Raw genomic sequence first — 18,912 nt, forward strand, 5'->3', positions numbered from 1 at the left:
TTCTAAATTTCTAGGGTTTTGATTTTTCATGAATTAAGTTGTTTTGAATGCTTATTTTGGCCTTAATACATCAATACTAAGTGTTGAGACAAAACCCTTGAAAGAATTTACAGGTTTTATGGTCCAATTTGTAGTGACCCGTCGACTGACTCGTGCAGGATGCGCAACTCGCCGAGTCGGTCCTGGACTCGACAAGTCCAGTCGAGTTATAGATAGCAACAATATTTTTTAATTATATTCTGTGTTTTCTGGGTTTTGTGTATTTGTTTTGCAGAAATCATGTTCAGAAGGGGACAAAGTTCAAGTGGTAACCAAGGGGAGTTTCCATGGCTAAACTTCCCGTAAATTGAGTCCACTTCAACAATGAGGAAATGGAAGAAGAAGCTATCTGATATTAAGAAGAAGGAGGTTTATGTGCCAAACAGGATTGATTGGGAGTGGCTGCAAAGTGTTCGATATGAGGAGGAATTAGCTCCTTACCTTTTGAAGGAGTTCCAATATGAAGGCGAGACAATGGTCTGCGACGGGTGGAGCCGGGTCTTCCGTATACAAGAGCCGGTCTATTTAGAGCTTTGTTTGGAGTTTTTCTCCACGGTATCTTTTACCGGGGGAGTGGATGTGTATCACCGGCAAGCTTTAGTTTTTGCCTTGGGGGCGAGTATCGTCAATGCTCGGTGGTGGATCTTTCCTGTCGACTAGGGATCTACGATTAGCCCTTGGTTTCAACAAACATCTTTCGGGCCTTTTTGGCACACACTCATATGGTGTTCCCCGATGGAGTTACAAGCACGGGCTGGTGGAATACCATTGGAAATAAAGTTTACATCCCAAAGTCTGCACAAGAAGGGAGCATCCGATCCCCAACACACCGCCTCATACACCGCCTTATTTCCTCCACCATCAATCAAAGAAAAGATGATGACAAGGTTTCCAACCTTGACGTCTTCTATTTATGGAGCATAATAACACCCAACATCTTTTGCAACATCCCTTGGTGTATAGCTTCATACCTTTCGGAGGGTGCGGTCAAAGATCGCAAAACCTCCCGTATTAATGGTGGGATGTTTGTCACCCGATTGGCTAACTCATTCGGGTTGATGAACCGCGGTGCATGGAACTTCATGACATTGATCCCTACACCTCCGTTCAATCCCATTCTTTTCCGACGAGCAAGGATAATTGAAGACTATGGTGGTGGCCATTATGCCATCCCGAATGATGACCCTGTTGTTGGTCCCGAAGCACCGGGAAGGAGGGTAAGATCAAGAAGAGAGCGGGATGTGGAGGACAATCCGCCGGTGATTCCGGTCGAGAATGAAGATGTACCAATGGATTGGTACAATGTGGAGATGAGGCGGATGCAGGATCAAATGGCGCAGGGGTTGAACTTTAGCAACCAATCCCATATTCGACTTTTTGACCACTTCAATATCCCACATATTGATGGTGGAAATTACCCATTTATTCCATCTTGGGATGAGGTGATTGGTGCGAGACGAAGTGGAGCCGGAGGAAGTGGAGCCGCCAATGATGATGAGGAGGACGAAGATTGATTTTTTTGTGTTTTAATCAAACAATTTTAATTTTCTGTTTTGTTTTTTTTATTATTTGGTGTGTATGACTTGTTTAAGATTTTATTGTGCTTAATGATTGTATGCTTTAGTTATTTTTCAGGAATGGATTAGGATTGCTTGCTTAGGATGGTTTAGAGTTATAACGCATGGGTGTTATCACGAGTGAAAGTGAGTCAAGGAAGCGGGACTTTAACGTCAAAGTGTCGAGTCCGGTCCTTAGGGGTATGAGCAATTGAGTCTAATCATGAGGAAGAGTGAAAGAAGTTTTTAGAGGCTGAAACAGTTGCAAAATACCAATTTTTTCCGTTCAGTGGCCAACTCGTCGAGTGCACTAAACCGACTCGACGAGTCGCCTTGTATTTCCACATATTCGGAGAAGGCACGCTGCTACTCGACGAGTCAACCATAAGACTCGACGAGTCGTTCAATTATTATGCCGACGGACTACGGATTTGATGCTGCTACTTGTACCACTTGCTCACTTATTCTTCCATATCCATTCTTGAAGATCTTACACTTATTTCCGCATATTTGGAGCGACCCACACGACACGAGACACCCAAGACATGGTTGAGATGTTCCCATGTCTAAAGTTGATTGAAGTTGGAGCTTAAATGAGAGTGATCAACCTATCCACTGCTATCCCAGGGGAGTTTGTTCCAATTCCCTCTTTAGTTTCTTTTTATGTTTTTATGCATAATATGCAATGAGGGCATTGCATCACATAAGTGTGGGGTAGGGGGTTGGTTACATAATAGTCAATTTTATAGTCAATTTTAAAAAAAAATTGCATACCAAAAGTATTATTTAGGACTTAATTAGAACATTTTGGTAAAAAAATTAGGATTCCATCTTAGAATTGTGTTGATAATTGCATGAAGACCCAAATGTTTAGTTGAGCCTATATACGTTCTAGTGCATTTGTGGCTTCCTTATTCTAGTGAAATCATGAGACAAAAACACGACCTTGCTCAGCCTGAGGAATGCAATATGTTTAGCAGCCTAAACCTGAAATGTATCCAGGAAAATTTTTATCGTTAGCCAATAAAGGTTGAGATTGAGCGCCACTGCTTAAGCATGTAGGGATTTGAGTGACAAAAGTGAGGTATACATGTAAAAAAAAGGGAGAGAATTACAAGAAAAGTTGTAAGAATTTTGGAGCAAATGAAGTGAAGATCTAAAGATCAAAATTCCAAGAAATCCAAAAAAAAAAAAAGTTAAAGATACCAAAAGTCAATACAAAGTTGGTGAATTCAAAGATATCAAATATCAAATTATCAAGAAAGTGAAGAATTCAAAGAATTCCATAGTGGTATCGAAAAGTTGTAATTCTAGAATATGTATGCTTGGGTTGCTCAATTAAAAATACCTTGAGGGTAAAGAGGTTTTCTGAGGATGGATTCGGAGGGTTGCATAAAATGAGCATAGTTCGGGGTGAGTGGGAGAATGTTTATGAGGATTGTGAGTATTTGGAGTATGGGAGGTTCTTTAGGAAAAATTGTAGACACAAATGCATTCGTTGCGGTCTTGGCATAATGGCTGGGTTAGATTGGAGTTGTCATACATAATTCTAATGTGTTAAAATTCAGTTTTGCATGAGGGCAAGCAAAAGACAAGTGTGGGGACCAGGATCTCTGCTTTCATGTTCGGCCACCAATACAGTTTTTTGAGGTCCATATACATCTTGTCTAAACCTGGATGCAAGGAGTATTGATGTGTGTAAAACCAACTAGTTTTATCCCTACTTTTTATTAATAATTTGAGCACACAAAGGCAGTGAACCTGTCTTTAAGTGGTATAGATTGATAAATAAGGTATCGAACTCAGGGAACGGAAAATTAAACTAATAACTAATTTTAACTAAAAAAAATAATAAAAGTAAAGGGTTTTTCTCTAGTTTTGCAAGACTAGAAACTTAGACAAACTAAATTAACTAATTAACTAAAACAACAACTATTCACCAAATTTGATAAAGATGTTTCTATTTAGGTTCAACCAATTCACTCCTATGGTTATTTAAGTTTAAGATAGATTAATTGATATTGGTTACCAATTATAATAGTTAGGTTCATATTCATTACTCCTAACCCTTAGACAATTAACTAATTTAAGCGTTGATCAAGTGTTTAAACTAATTAATTCCCTAGATTAATTATTTGGATTAAATAAGATTTGTAATGGTCAATTAAGTTATTAATTCAATTAACCTCTTGTTGATGGTTTCTCAAACAAGCTCACACATTAATCTTCCTATTTTCTTATTAATCTTAGTTTCATAATCATTACTTCTAAGCATATGGTTTAGCATTCACATAGACATATGGGGTTAACAATTAAGTGATGTTCATGCAACCTAATTGCCTTCCAATTAACAGAAAATAGTAGTGATTAATACATAAGGTTCTTTAACAAACTTAATTTAATAAATCACCAAAAGACAATTAATCAATAATCAATAATCAAACCATAGGAGTTCTTTGGTATTCCCCAAACAGAAACAAAAACGAATTTAGCTCATAATTGCAGTAGAAACACACATAAAAACAAAGTTTACTAAAGCAAACATGTTCAATTCCTAAGTCTAAGTGGTAGAATTAACCTAATTTCTTGAATTCTTCCAAATAGTGAAGCCTAGGGTTCCTTAGCGCCTTCTGAATCTCTTAGTCGCAGCTAAACCTTCAAAAATCGCCAGGAGTCCCTTCCCATGAGATAAGGATTCGTGTTTTATAGATATCCCAAAACAGGGTGTACTCGGCGAGTAGCAGATTCAACTCGCCGAGTAGATCCATACTTATCCGTCTTGAATCAGCAGTCGTATTTATCTTCTGGAATATCCTCGTGTACTCGCCGAGTAGGGTCGATCTACTCGCCGAGTATATCACCTTCTTTCACTCTTCAATCTTCAATTGCTTTCCTTTTCTCCTTTTTGCTTCCAAGCATATCTTTTGGACTGAAAACACAATTCACAACATTTTAAGTACCTTTTGTCCACATTATTCACATAATTAATCAAAAATAACTAAGAATATATGCTAAATAATTAACTAATTATGCACATATCAAGTATCGAGTCTTATGAGCTTCGTTCATGACAACGTCTCTGAATCCACCAAATTTCGGTATCCAGATCCGATTCACAAAGTAACGAACTCCGTCTCTCTTGACTTCAATATTTTTGTCCATTCCTCTTAAGGCTTCACCCGCCACATTCTCTGTTTTCAAGGCTTCGTTCTGGGCTTCCTTGATTTGTGTGGACAGGTGTGAATGGATCGTCATTGTTAAGGATTTCACTCGGTGGCCCGAGTATTCCTTTCGACTAAGAGCATCATCTACCACATTTACTTTTCCTGGATGATAATGAATTTCACATTCGTAGTCATTTAATAGTTCACCCCATCGTCTCTGCCTCATGTTGAGTTCTTTTTGTTTGAGAATGTGTTGAAGGCTCTTATGATCGGTGAAGATTGTGCATTTTGTGCCATAGAGGTAGTGTCTCCAAATCTTTAGCGCGAAAACGACTGCTCCCAGTTCAAGGTCGTGTGTAGTGTAGTTGACCTCGTGCGTCTTGATTTGTCTCGAGGTGTACGCGATGACCTTTCCTCGTTGCATTAGCACACATCCAAGACCTTGATTAGATGCATTGCAGTAGACCACGCAGTCTTCCGTTCCTTCTGGTAAGGACAATATAGGTGCGTTGCATAGTGCTTACTTCAATGTTTGGAATGCAACATTTTGTCTTTCTTCCCAATTGAAAGTTACACCCTTCTGGGTCAAGGTGGTAAGTGGTTTAGCAATCTTCGAGAAGTTTTGTGTAAATCTTCGGTAATAGCCAGCAAGGCCCATGAATTGTCGGATTTCCGTTGGGGTTCTGGGAGCTGACCAGTTCTTGATTGCCTTGATTTTGGAAGGGTCCACGTGTATCCCGTCTATGCTAACCACGTGACCTAGGAAATCTACTTTCTGAATCCAAAATTCGCAGTTTGAGAATTTTGCATATAACTTCTCTTTTCTTAGCGTTTCCAAGATTTTTCGGAGATATTGACCATGTTCCTCTTCACTCTTCGAATAGATGAGTATATCATCTATGAACACGATCAAAAATTTGTCCAGGAAGGAATGACACACTCGGTTTATTAAGTCCATGAACACCGATGGTTCATTTGTTAATCCAAAGGGCATCACTACAAACTCGTAGTGACCATAACGAGTTCGAAAGGTTGTTTTGGGAACATATCCTTCCAAGACTCGCAATTAATGATACCCAGACCTCAAATCGAACTTTGAGAAATAACTCGCTCCTTGGAGTTAGTCGAACAAGTCGTAAATGCGTGGTAAGGGATATCAGTTCTTGATAGTGAGCTTGTTGAGTTCCCGGTAATCGATGCACATGCGGAAAGATCCATCCTTCTTCTTTACGAACATGATTGGTGCTCCCCAAGGTGAGAAGCTCGGTCTGATGAATCCTTTGCTGAGTAGTTTGTTTAATTGGCTGGATAATTCCTGCATCTCAGCTGACGCTATACGATACGTCAACTTAGCTACTGAGGTAGCTCCGGGAATTAAATCGATCCTGAACTCGACTTGTCGTTCTGGTGGGACTCCTGGAAGATCTTCAGGGAAGACATCGGGAAAATCGCAGACTTCTGGAATGTCTTTGAGGTCTTTCGCTTCTTTTTCCTTATCTACCACGTGGGCTAAGAAGGCATGGTACTCCTTACGCAGGTACTTCTGGGCTTTGACACAAGAGATGATTTGTAAATTGGTACCGGGATTCTCACCATAAATGACAAAAGTTTTGTCATTTGGTAGATTTAGGCGAACGACCCTTTCGTGACAAAGTATATCGGCATGGTGCAGGCTTAACCAATCCATACTGATGATGACATCAAAGCTCCTTATAGTGATCGACATTAGATCGATTCAGAAGGAATGGTCGTTTAGAGTTAGTGTGCAGCCTACGTACATATCGTTTGTGGTTTCTATTCTACCGTTTGCCATTTCTACTGTAAATATCTTATCATTTGTGCTTTCTGTAACCACTGTGGGATCAGCTATTGCTTCATTCTGCCCTATTGCTAGCACTCTTCCTGTGCCGCCAGCATTCCTTGCCTTAGGGCAGTCTCTCTTGTAGTGTCCAGCCTAATCACACCCATAACATGCCTGGCCCATACCGACTCCAGGAACTTGGGTGATTGGTTGTGCCGGCGCTTTACAGAAATGGGCAGTGTGCCCTTTCCTGTTGCAGTTGTTACAGTGCATCTCTTGATAATTTCCGTTGTGATGGAAATTGCATTTGTTGCACTTTGGTAGGTTCCTAGCATATTGCTTTGCTGGTGCAGGGGTAACAGGGACATCACTGGGGGCAGTAGCGGCATAGACTGCCACTATCTTGCTTCTTGGAAGGTTCTTGTGAAAACTAACTCTTCCTCTTGTTCCAAAACTTCTTGTTGTTGTTGTTGTTGTTGGTACTGTTGTTGTTGTTGTTTCCTATGGTTTGCTCCAGAACAGCAGTTGTGAAGCCTTGGCAGACTCCATGGTCAACGAGAGCTTGTGCCAATTATTTAGCACTATCAAAAGTGACTAGTTTGGAAGATAGTACACTTCCTTGAATCTGGGCTGACAGTCCCCAGATGTACCTCTCAATCTTCTTACTCTCTAGAGCAACCATCCCTGGGCAAAGGATTCCCAAATCACTAAACATATTGGTATAGGTTGTGATGTCCGAGCCTACCATAGTAAGGCCCCAAATTTCCTACACTAGCTTTTGTACTTTGCCCCTTGGACAGTACTCTTGCATTAACATTTGATTTAGATTCTCCCAGCCCATAGAATTAGCCACTACCAGAGTTAGTGACTTGACATGGCCATTCCACCACGTCAGAGCTCTCTTGGAGAATGTACAAGCAGCAAACTTCACCTTGCTCCCTTCCAAACATGCACAGATCTAAAAAATCGCTTCGATTTTCTCTATCCACTGCGATAGAGCCATTATCCCTCCAGATCCATTAAAAGACATGGGCTTGCTATTGGTGAAGTCCTTGAAGGTGCAATCCCATGAACAATCCTGATGTTGGCCATTCGTAGAGCTATTTATTCCCCCTTCGGACCCATTATTACTCATCTGTGCCATTGTTGCTGTTACAGTAGCTAATAAAACGACATTATCCATTGATGGAGGTGGTGGTGGTGGTGTTGCATTGTTGACACGACGTGTAGATCTACGAGGAGGCATCGTGCGTGCTGCCAAAGAAATAAAAGTGAAGACAATAAGTCTTTAAATGATTGGGAGCCATGTGTTAATAAATTAGATATTTTCTTCAATTCATGAGTTTAATTGACCTACCCAAGGTTTTGAGTTTGATTCGTAAAAAAAAAGTTTGTATAATAATAGATAGACTTATGAATCTGAGTGGGATTTCAAGGAATTAACACACAAAGGAAATTCTTCATATATATTAAACATAAGTTGAGTTAAATTTTGAAGTTAGGAAAATTTTGACCTTTCTAAAGGTCTCCACTACAGAAGTTAAAGAAAAGTAAGACTTTTAGCCGAGTTCCTATTCTATAACAAAATTTTTGGGGAGTCGGGCAAGTACAACTTGCGACGTAGGTTGCGCTTGGAGCTTGATTCCATGTTAGATTGCCTTTCTTCCATAAGGTGCCTATCAAAGGCGGCTTGTTGTTCACTCATTTTTCTTAACTCAGAGAGGGATGCAATCAGTTTCTCTTGGAATGTGTCAGTGCGGAGTTGGGCATTTTCCTGCAACCTATCCAGAGGGCGGATGTCATAAGTGTGAACTTGTACCTCCACGTTGACTTCACGAATCCGGTTTGCTTGAACCCAGATTGATAGGATTGGTTGGCTAGTTTGCCCACCATGACTGGGAGTGCTTGGTCGGTTGAAGCTCCGCCCTGACATCGTAGAAGTCCTGAAATATGCTGTAGGGAGGGCGTAATCCTTGTTGCCGGCTCCAATGGTGAATGTGACTTCCCCAAACGGGAGTTGGTCCCCGAAAGTTTCTCCTAAATACGGGACGTTGAGCGACTGGTGGGTTGATTACTTCTGGCTCTGAGTTTGTCCCAGAGTCTTCCCCTTCCTTTAACTCTATAGGTTCCTCGTCCTCTTCGGGGTCTTCCTCCACCCATCCTCCATTACCTTGATTGGGGTAGTAGGGGTCTCCGAGAAGTGGAACCCTGCCATCGTGCCTATACGAGAATAGAGATATGAGAATTCTCTAAAATTTAAAACATGTAAATCTAAACATGTAGATTAAACTATTGTAATTACCAAATACTTGTTGGATTAGTGTCTAAGTCCATAACTATTTTGGTATGTACTTGACCCGATGGTGCATGGTCCTTTTGGGTTGCCTTCACCAAAGCAACTTGATAGGATGAGTTATGGAGAGAAAGGATTAAATATGATTTATTAATATATTATGAGAATAATATATTAAATGAGAAATCATATTATTTAATTAATATTAGTCAATAATTAATAAGAATTAAGTTTGTGACCAAAAGAGATTAATTAAACTTAAGGGACTGGAATTGTAATTGTAAGATAATTGCAATTGAGCTTTGGATTGCCTTATATTATAAGGTTGGACGAATTCTATGGGGAAACCCATTGGAAATCATCCAAGGCCTTTAGGTAAAGGAGTCAATGGGTTGCTCAGGGCTTAAGCATCCAAATTAGGGTTTCCTTGTTAGATAACCCTAATAGCCTCACTATATATAGAACCCTTATGCTCCAAAAACGTGGTGAACTGATTCTCTAGGGTTTCCACACGTTTTTAAGAGCCTCCTTCTCTTCTCTTCTTCATCCTCTTGCTCTTGGTGTTTGTGAACCATTAGAGGAGTGACATTTGTGACTCTAAGCTTTCTTAAGTCAATACAAGAAGGATTTGGGATTGTTATTGCTACATAACAATCAAGGTATGATCTAAACCCTAACTATATGTTATATTGATTATCATATGCTAGATCTAGGGTTTATAGTCTTGGATGAATTGCATGTACAATAGACAAACCTACATCCAAGCATTAGGGTTTGTATGAGCACATAGGATGTTCTTATGACTAAAACCCATCAGTGGTATCAGAGCCTTGATTGGTTTCTATTGTATTGATGCATCTTTGATCGAAATTAGCCCTGAAAATAAATTTTTTTGGCTTCTGAGTGTTTGACTCGCCGAGTCACTTGGTGAACTCGCCGAGTCAGTTGTACTCGACGAGTCCAGGTCCAGACTCGACGAGTCAAAGGGTCTGCCAGCTCAGATTCGCGATTTTCTTCCTGTTTTGGCTTTGGATAATTACCATAAACATGTTTTTGTTATAAAATCCGAATTTTATCATTATTTGGTGATTATCCTTACCTAAATAGAAGATAATTATCAAAATTTAGATAATCACTTGTTTTATTAGATAAATTTTGATTATTTGTAATTTAGATTTGAATTATCTTGTATGAAAAGTTTCAATTTTCCCCTTTAGGTTTTATAGTTTAAATTTGAACTCAAAAGTTTTGTTTTGAAATTTAAATAGTTGAAACCCTAATGTTTTGAAAAGGTTTCAAAACTTGCCCTCAAGTTTTGGAATTTAAATTTTGATTAAAAGTTTAATTTTGATGTATATTTAAAACCTAAATGTTTTGAAACTTGCCCTCATGTTTTGGAATTTAAAAGTTGATTAAAAGTTTAATCTAGGAATGTTAAATTCTAAAACCCTGGTATTATTTTGAAAAGTTCAAATCACACCCTTATGGTTTTATTAATTAATTAAGGTGTATAATTAAAAGAGCTTTAATAAATCCATAAAAGTTTTGGTTCACAATTTAATTGAATTAAAAGTATAATTGTTAAATTTGACCACATAGTATTTTAAAAGTGTAAAATACACCATATACTATATATATAACATTAAAAGTCTAACATTATATATATATATATATATATATATATATATATATATATATATATGTATGAGTAAAAGTCAGTATTACCGTTAGTAGGCCTCATTCACGAAGCTGGTCTATAAGGGGTGTTTAAGGAAATTGCCTATAGAATGGCGATTGAATGGGTATCCACTCTTACCCACCGCACTCTTGACTAGTGGAGGGTCGTTAGCCGAACGGGTAGGATAAGACGAAACCTTCCATTATAAGTATAATGAAGTACAAAAGTAACTAAATGTTTTACAAATTCCCAGTCTTAGTTACTTAGACAAAGTGAATTCATGCAATTCCATGAAATTACACTTTGTGCCCTTGCGAAGACGTTAGTGGAGCGTGTGTGGTTTACCGGCACACTAAATGGTTCTAAGCAAAGGTAGAAAAGGGTGACTCAATGTTTGTCATAGTTTGGTGGAGCATGTGTGGTTTACCGGCACATCGAATAGGTGACTATAACATGTGAGGGCACCATGTAAGTTTGCATGGTTATTCACATCCGCTTTGTGATCCTCGGCATCCCAGTCACAAACTAGAGGGGCATATCGAGATTTAAACATGCCATTGAAATGTTCAATGAATCTCAAAGGATCTAGGAGTTTTCATAGATTTAAAACATAAATTTCTTTTTCATTTTTCATGGTGGAAATTAGTGAGTCGTCATTCACTTACCTTCAAATATTCTGCAACTAGATTACGGCATCCCTTTTCTAGGTTGTAGTGTATTGTGTTGGATCCTAGCCTTAGTATCTCATTTGGGTGATTTACTAAGGACTCAATCAATCAACTAACTTGAATTTTTTTTCTCGCGTTTTATAGATGTCAAAGTACGAAAACTATGGTCGAGGAACAAGAAATCATGCTTTACTTCCTCCACCTCCTCCAATTATTCTCCCTAACCCACAAGTTTGAAGGCTTGAAAAGTTGAAGCTCACTCAAGCCCTTTTCGCAAGTAAACATAAAGAAGGAAAGTCAGTGTGTGCAAACGTCCTAGGGATGAAGTCACACATTGATAGGTTAAGAATGTTGGGATCTGTTGTCTGTGAGGAGATGACTGTTGATTGGGTTCTTCAGTCACTTCCTAACTCATATAGTGAGTTCGTAAGAGAGTACTATATGATGAACTGCGACGTGACCCTTATAGATCTCACCTATATGCTTATTGCTGCTGAATCAGCAATGGTTTGGCGCAATAGAAAAGCAAAGTTGATTGGTGAATCTGCCTTCAAGACCTCTATGGATATAGACAATGGCAACGAAAGACATGCTATGATCGAAAAGTTTGATCATAAGAGAAAGGCAATGTCTGAACTAGTTCCATATCCTATTCCAAAAGAGTCAATTTGCTTTTATTGCCAAGAGAAGGGGCATTGGAGACGAAGCTGCCCTATTTACCTAAGAGATTAAAGATATGGGAGAGTCAAAACGTATGGCTCTGCTTTAGGTAAAATCCATTGACTAACTCTTTTAAGCTTCTATTTTAGATTCTTAATACATAATGTGATAAGATTACAATCGATGTTTTGTAGGATCGATGAAAAAGAAAGGAAGCTTAAGGGAAGAAGTGAGCAGAATCTAATCGTGAAGGAATGGATCTCGATCAGATTACTTGAAGATTAGATTCTTATGCTACTACTTAGAGTTAGAATTAGATTGCTAAGAAAGATGTATTGGCATAGTTTTTCAATGAATTGCAAGGATGAATTTTTCCGTAATAAAATAAATTTTGATTTTATATTATTTATTTATCCTTGTAGTGGAATGTATGAAAAATTGATGTTTGAATGTTTCTATTATTAGCAATAATGAATTTGATTCTTAATTATGGAAATGTCGAAAATTTACCAAATAAGGAGAGCTTCTCATCGCCCAAGTTTCAGTTGGACAGAAATTTGGAATCATGCAACTTGGTTGCACGATGAATGAGAAATTTCATATTTGGAAATAAGACTAATTCATTGACAAAGTGTCAAGTGAAGGACTAGGAGACCGAGTACACAAAGTTGCGTGTTGATCAAGTCCACCATAAGAGTAACAAAGATATTCGTCATGATTTACTAACGGTTTAGTAAATATGATTATACTTATAAGATTAAGTGTAATTCTGAATTGATTGAAAAGGTTTAAATCAATGGCAGAACGAATAAGAAGAATCAAGTAGGCAGAAAGATAAAAGTTTCTCCATTCTAAGAAGAAGGGAGAGTACCTCTTATGCTTTATGATAGGTCTTAATGATTAAGAACCGTATCTCAATCGATCCTCTAAGTGAGTCTTAGTACAATTGTATGTCTAAGAAGAGGAATCAAGAATTGATAGAAATGGTTAAAATCAAGAAGTCAATCATACTTCGTTCCAAAACAAGTCTTAGAGTTAAGATTGTAACATTGAGTGATAAGTATTAAGAAGGTTTATAGCATTCATCAAATGTGGAAATTTGTGATGTCTTGGATAATACAAAGACCAACTAGGACCAATTTATGAAGTGTTTTAATAAAAGCTACACTAACTCTTGAATATTTGTCAAGAAATGTTTATTGAAAAGAGAATCTTATATGTCAAGGAGTCAGTGGGAGTCTTAATGGTCTTGAAAGGTTTCAAGAACAAATCAAAATAAACCTTATCGATCATTACTAGCACACGAGTTGAGGTTTACAACCTATCGTGTTGACACTGTTTTGTTTCTGTGCCATTCCAATTGAGTTAATTATGCATGTGAGTTCAATGAGTTCTAATTTGAACGCATAAAAGCCAGGCACTTTGATCAATGAAAAAGTACATTGATAGGAAAATGTGAGCTGCTTAACTACTTGGAAGACATGGTGGTAGCTGTGCTACCATAAGGCAAGAAATCAAGATTAAGAAAGTTCGGTCCATATGAGTTTGAATTTGTTGTAAACTTTGGTTTTGACAAATTCACATGGATAGGAACACATACACCATTAAAATCTAAGTGTCATAAGATTCCCTCCTTCATGAAAATGACTGTGAGGAAATACTTTCACTAAGATAGATTTTAAGAAGATAGTGATTTTGAAATTGAATTCTCGAATTCGATTATGGTTACGGTATCCCTTTCCATGATTCGAATTGTGAGATTTGGCAATTAGTCTGAATTGTTTAGACACACATATGAGCTATCTAAGGCAAATGTGTATAAGCTTAGATAAAGTATTATCAAAGCATTAGGTATTAGAAACATGAACTTAAGAAATTCAATGAGTATTGTTTTTCTGGAAGTTAAGCTGGTTTCTGAATACATGTCAAAGCTAGTGGGAGCATAAGCATTATGTTTATAATAATCATCATGATAGTGGGAGCATAAATGTTATGATTGTATGATTATTATGGAAAGTATTGCAAGTTAGCAATATTAATTATAGAAAACAACAGTTATACTTTGCAAAGTCGCAAGAGTTGAAAAATTATTTTGCTATAATTAAGGGAGAGAATATTATGCTTCATTTCAAATCTAAAGGCTTAGGTTGTGAAATGTTAATAATTTAGTCAAGGAAACATAGTGTGTTCTCAAATTTCGATTATGCAGCATTCTTCTTCATAGTTCAAATTTTGAGAATGTAGCACATAAAATATTATGGCAGAAGATTGATAAAGTATCAAATCTTTATGTAAGACATTATGCATCGTGTCCCATACGCTTCGGGTATAGGATCGATTGCAAATGCTATAATATTTGACCATTCTAAAATTTTCCAAATGTCTAGCGCATTTAGAGGGAAAAAGGACAAGAATTGGTTTTGACTAAGATAATTAAACAACTATCAAAGGACAATCCAAAGTTCGCCGAGGATTGGTCGCTTGTGAGTAGTTGGAAGTATAGTATTGGATGGACCATATCGACATTATTATGAATAGATAAGATTCTATTAAGAATGAGTTGTCATATGGAAAATATGGAAACGTGTCCATATTGGGAATTGAATATTGAAAATCTATGTCTAGATTAGAAACTTTTATGCAAAAGGATGTTCAAAGGAATGTACTTTGAGTGAGAGATATCATATCTAAGGAATTGTCTTGTAACAATATCCGATAGAGGACTTTGTAATTTCATTGGCAATAGTCTTTGTGACTTTGGTGCAGTGATATTACGAAAGGATCATTGCATAAAATGTTAGAATCTAGTATATTCTATAAGTGGCAAGAATTTGATATTCTTACACTTATGAAAAAGGATTAGGAGCTATGAAATGAGAATGATTGGAAATGTTTTCAATTTGATCTATTTCACAAAGTAAGAACCATAGGTAAACATTGTGTGCATGCTAGGAGCATGGGAAAAGTGTAGTAATAATTCAAGTAAGAAGTTGATTACCCGAAACAACAAATAATGAGTAATCGATATGGTGATAAATAAAAGGTGTTTTATTTATACTCAAAGGTTTGAGGCCATATGGGATTAGTATTATTCTTGTGTTTCACTTTGCATGTTTTGACTTCCTGAATAATTTAATTGGTTAAGAACAATCAAATTATTCAAACGGGCCACAGTCGTTCATATGTTGGAAGTAGGTATGAATGAAGACTGTCGTGAATTGGTGTGTGGATTGTCTAAAGAGTATTAGACATAAGCAAATGTTTGCTGCAACGTTCATGAGTGCTTATGAATATGATTTGAGCATTGGATTAAACCCACGCTCACTTGGATCACTCCATGAATTGTATCACGAGTGATTGGTGAAACGATAACATCTTATATTCTTGAAACCGAGATGTGTGAGTTGTATCTTGCAAATCGGTTGCACATTGATAATATGTAAACGCACCAGTAACTTGGTGTCATAAAACATATTGTTGTGTGTGATTCAGTAAGTGAGTGCAAGCGAGCATTGAATCAAAGTTTATCCGTTCCTTTTATCCAAAGAATGATAAAAGCGAGCATTGAATCGATGATTTAGTGATGACAAACGTAAATGCTCGGCCAGGCTAGGGCTAATTTGATTTGTTCAATTAGTCAGTCGTCATAAATCGGAAGTCGAGAAATAGTACAAAGAGAATGATTAGAAATCATGTCTCATACGATATCTAGAATGGAGGAATATATGATCCCTTATCTAAAGGACATGCGTATCTGATTGGATCAGAGTTGACAGCGGCTTTGGAAAGCTACGATTGCAGATCAGGATCTGAAGTCATACGCATAATAGTTATTAGACTTATCAAAGTGGGAGACTATTGGATTAGTGTCTAAGTCCATAACTATTTTGGTATGTACTTGACCCGATGGTGCATGGTCCTTTTGGGTTGCCTTCACCAAAGCAACTTGATAGGATGAATTATGGAGAGAAAGGATTAAATATGATTTATTAATATATTATGAGAATAATATATTAAAGGAGAAATCATATTATTTAATTAATATTAGTCAAGAATTAATAAGAATTAAGTTTGTGACTAAAAGAGATTAATTAAACTTAAGGGACTGGAATTCTAATTATAAGATAATTGAAATTGAGCTTTGGGTTGCCTTATATTATAAGGTTGGACGAATTCTATGGGGAAACCCATTGGAAATCGTCCAAGGCCTTTAAGTAAAGGAGTCCATGGGTTGCTTAGGGCTTAAGCATCCAAATTAGGGTTTCCTTGTTAGATAACCCTAATACCCTCACTATATATAGAACCCTTATGCTCCAAAAACGTGGTGAACTGATTCTCTAGGGTTTCCACATGTTTTTAAGAGCCTCATTCTCTTCTCTTCTTCATCCTCTTGCTCTTGGTGTTTGTGAACCATTAGAGGAGTGACATTTGTGACTCTAAGCTTTCTTAAGTCAATACAAGAAGGATTTGGGATTGTTAATGCTACATAACAATCAAGGTATGATCTAAACCCTAACTATATGTTATATTGATTATCATATACTAGATCTAGGGTTTATAGTCTTGGATGAATTGCATGTACAATAGAGAAACCTAGATCCAAGCATTAGGGTTTGTATGAGCACATAGGATGTTCTTATGACTAAAACCCATCAATAATCCTATAGTATTTAAATTTTTATGGTTGATACTAGTGTTATTTTGGTAAGTTTTGACTTGTTGCTCACTACGACCATTCCTTGACATACATTAGTCCGATCTCAGATAAATATAGTTGATCAGGCTATATTCCTCCCAAATCCGATTACATATACCGAGGCCAAGTCATAGTGTCCAATTTGTCTTAATACTTCTTGTATAGTTCTAACTATGAAAATGAATTGTTGTATGCATGTGTTTGTGCTTTTACGACCCAAATAATTTAAGTTAAATGAAACGCGATTCAGGTATAAAAACGTTTTTTAGAGAGTTTTAGTCCCTATGCATTATAGTTCGTATATCTTATGTGGTTCGATATACTTAGTTCACTATAAACAAGGCTTTGATACCAATCTGTCACACCCCCAAACCAGAATGGCAGAATCGTTCGAGGGCGAATGACTTCATGTAGTATCGTAACAGTTGAATACATAGTAAAGAAAGTAAAACAACCATCATATATATATTTTAAAATTTACATTGTTGAATGATACTTGTTTCAAAACAAATTACAATATGATGACAAAATGAGTTTTAAACTAACGCCTTAGTGTCACTTCTCCAAAAACTGATGTTTACCTGTATTACTGAATCCCTGAGAAATACAAGTAGATTTGAAAGTGTAAATCAACATTTAAGCTGGTGAGTTCATAAGTACTTAATGTCAATGCTTGTATAAATTTGAATGAAATTGTTAGTAGATGTTTGAAAACTCCTAGAAAATCCCATATTTCCTACCAGTATAAAAGTAGTCTTCTACCAAGACCCGACTGTTTTGAATGTTTGCTTCTAGAAATCCAATATTTTTCCATAAGCGTGTGGTAGTTTAAAAGTTCTAAAACTGTAATGCAATAGTGTTTTCATGCCTAAATTAGTAGATTTATGTATGTATAAAATCACTAAGGCATTTGATAACCCCGCAAATCAACGTGTTTTTAATACTCCATGTGAGGTTTATAACCATGCTATTGACCCAGACTGCCTGTAACAACGTTCTTCAGGCGTTGTAATGTTATGACGTTTGTCACCCCAGACCTTCCGGTCTAACAATAGCTAACAGTTTAGTTGCGGGAATGTCAATCCCATAGAGATCTATACACAAGTATCACGCTCTCCCTACAAGAGATTATGGTATATAATATAGGGCTTTAACTGCATACTTGAAAGTACGTGAAGTTTGAATATCTCACAAAACTTAGTATCAAATAGATTTACGTATGAAAAGTCCATTTGTTCTTGTATATGAAAGTATTTCCTTGATATAGTACTTATAGTATGTAAAATCTCATGAATATCTAGTAAACTACACCTATTATAGTTTTTCTAAATGTGTGATTCGTTTGTATGATAAACCCTAGTATAGTGTCGACTTTGTATGTAAAGTATAACATTTGTAATAACATTATTGAACAATTATACTCAAAATATAAATAAAGTGTTTGATATTTATATAACAACATGTTTCATTCCAAAAGGACAAAGTATTATCGTGATATGTTGTATGAGAAAGTTTTCATATGATAGTTATAAATCACATATGATTTACTATATAACAAAAAAGTATAGCAAAAGATTGATGTTTTTCACACGAGGATAACCGTGTGTGTACTTGTATCCCCCCTGGCTTAAAAGTGTATAAAAGCATTTACAAAACATTTGAAAACGTAGTTATAAGGTTATGAACTCACTTGATAGATTGAAGATGGTGAGACGAAAAGAACTTCGACTTGAGAAAGTGGATTTCTCGAGATTCTCAGGAATCTCAGGAGTGTAAAACCTTTCTTCGGAACTTGGATATGAAAACCGGGGCTTTGGGATGGCTTTGAGGGTTTAGACACAGAGCTTCAGCACGAGAAAGAAGGGAATTGAACAAATAATCCTGGATCCCTTGCACCCTTTTTATAGGGGTTGAAAACCCCATTTAAGCGGGGCATACTCACCCCAGTTATGCTGGGTGTAGTGAGTCGTCATCGCATGCGTAACTTGGATCTAATGGCGAATGGGAGAGCTTGTTGCCTGATGGGACATGAAAACTCTATCATAAATCCATAACTTCTTCATCCGGTGTTCGTTTTCGTCAGACTTTTTGCCATTGCGCTACTATTGTTGAGATCTTCGATTCTCATTTAGGTTTTTTCGGCCTAAAATCTCTCGATCTCTATTTCGAGTTCTTAGTTGTCTACTGCTATATCCAAACTTAGGAAATTCATAACTTCTTTGTTGTAACACGGATTTCAGTGTTCTTTATATTTTTGGAAACCTTATTACAATATCTATCATTTTATGCAATCCAATAGAGACTTTTGAACATTTTATTTTTAATGCTAATTTCATTATATCAAAATAGATTACAAT

Source organism: Lactuca saligna, chromosome 9 (assembly GCF_052625555.1).
Source record: "Lactuca saligna cultivar CGN05327 chromosome 9, ASM5262555v1, whole genome shotgun sequence".
NCBI lineage: Eukaryota > Viridiplantae > Streptophyta > Magnoliopsida > Asterales > Asteraceae > Lactuca > Lactuca saligna.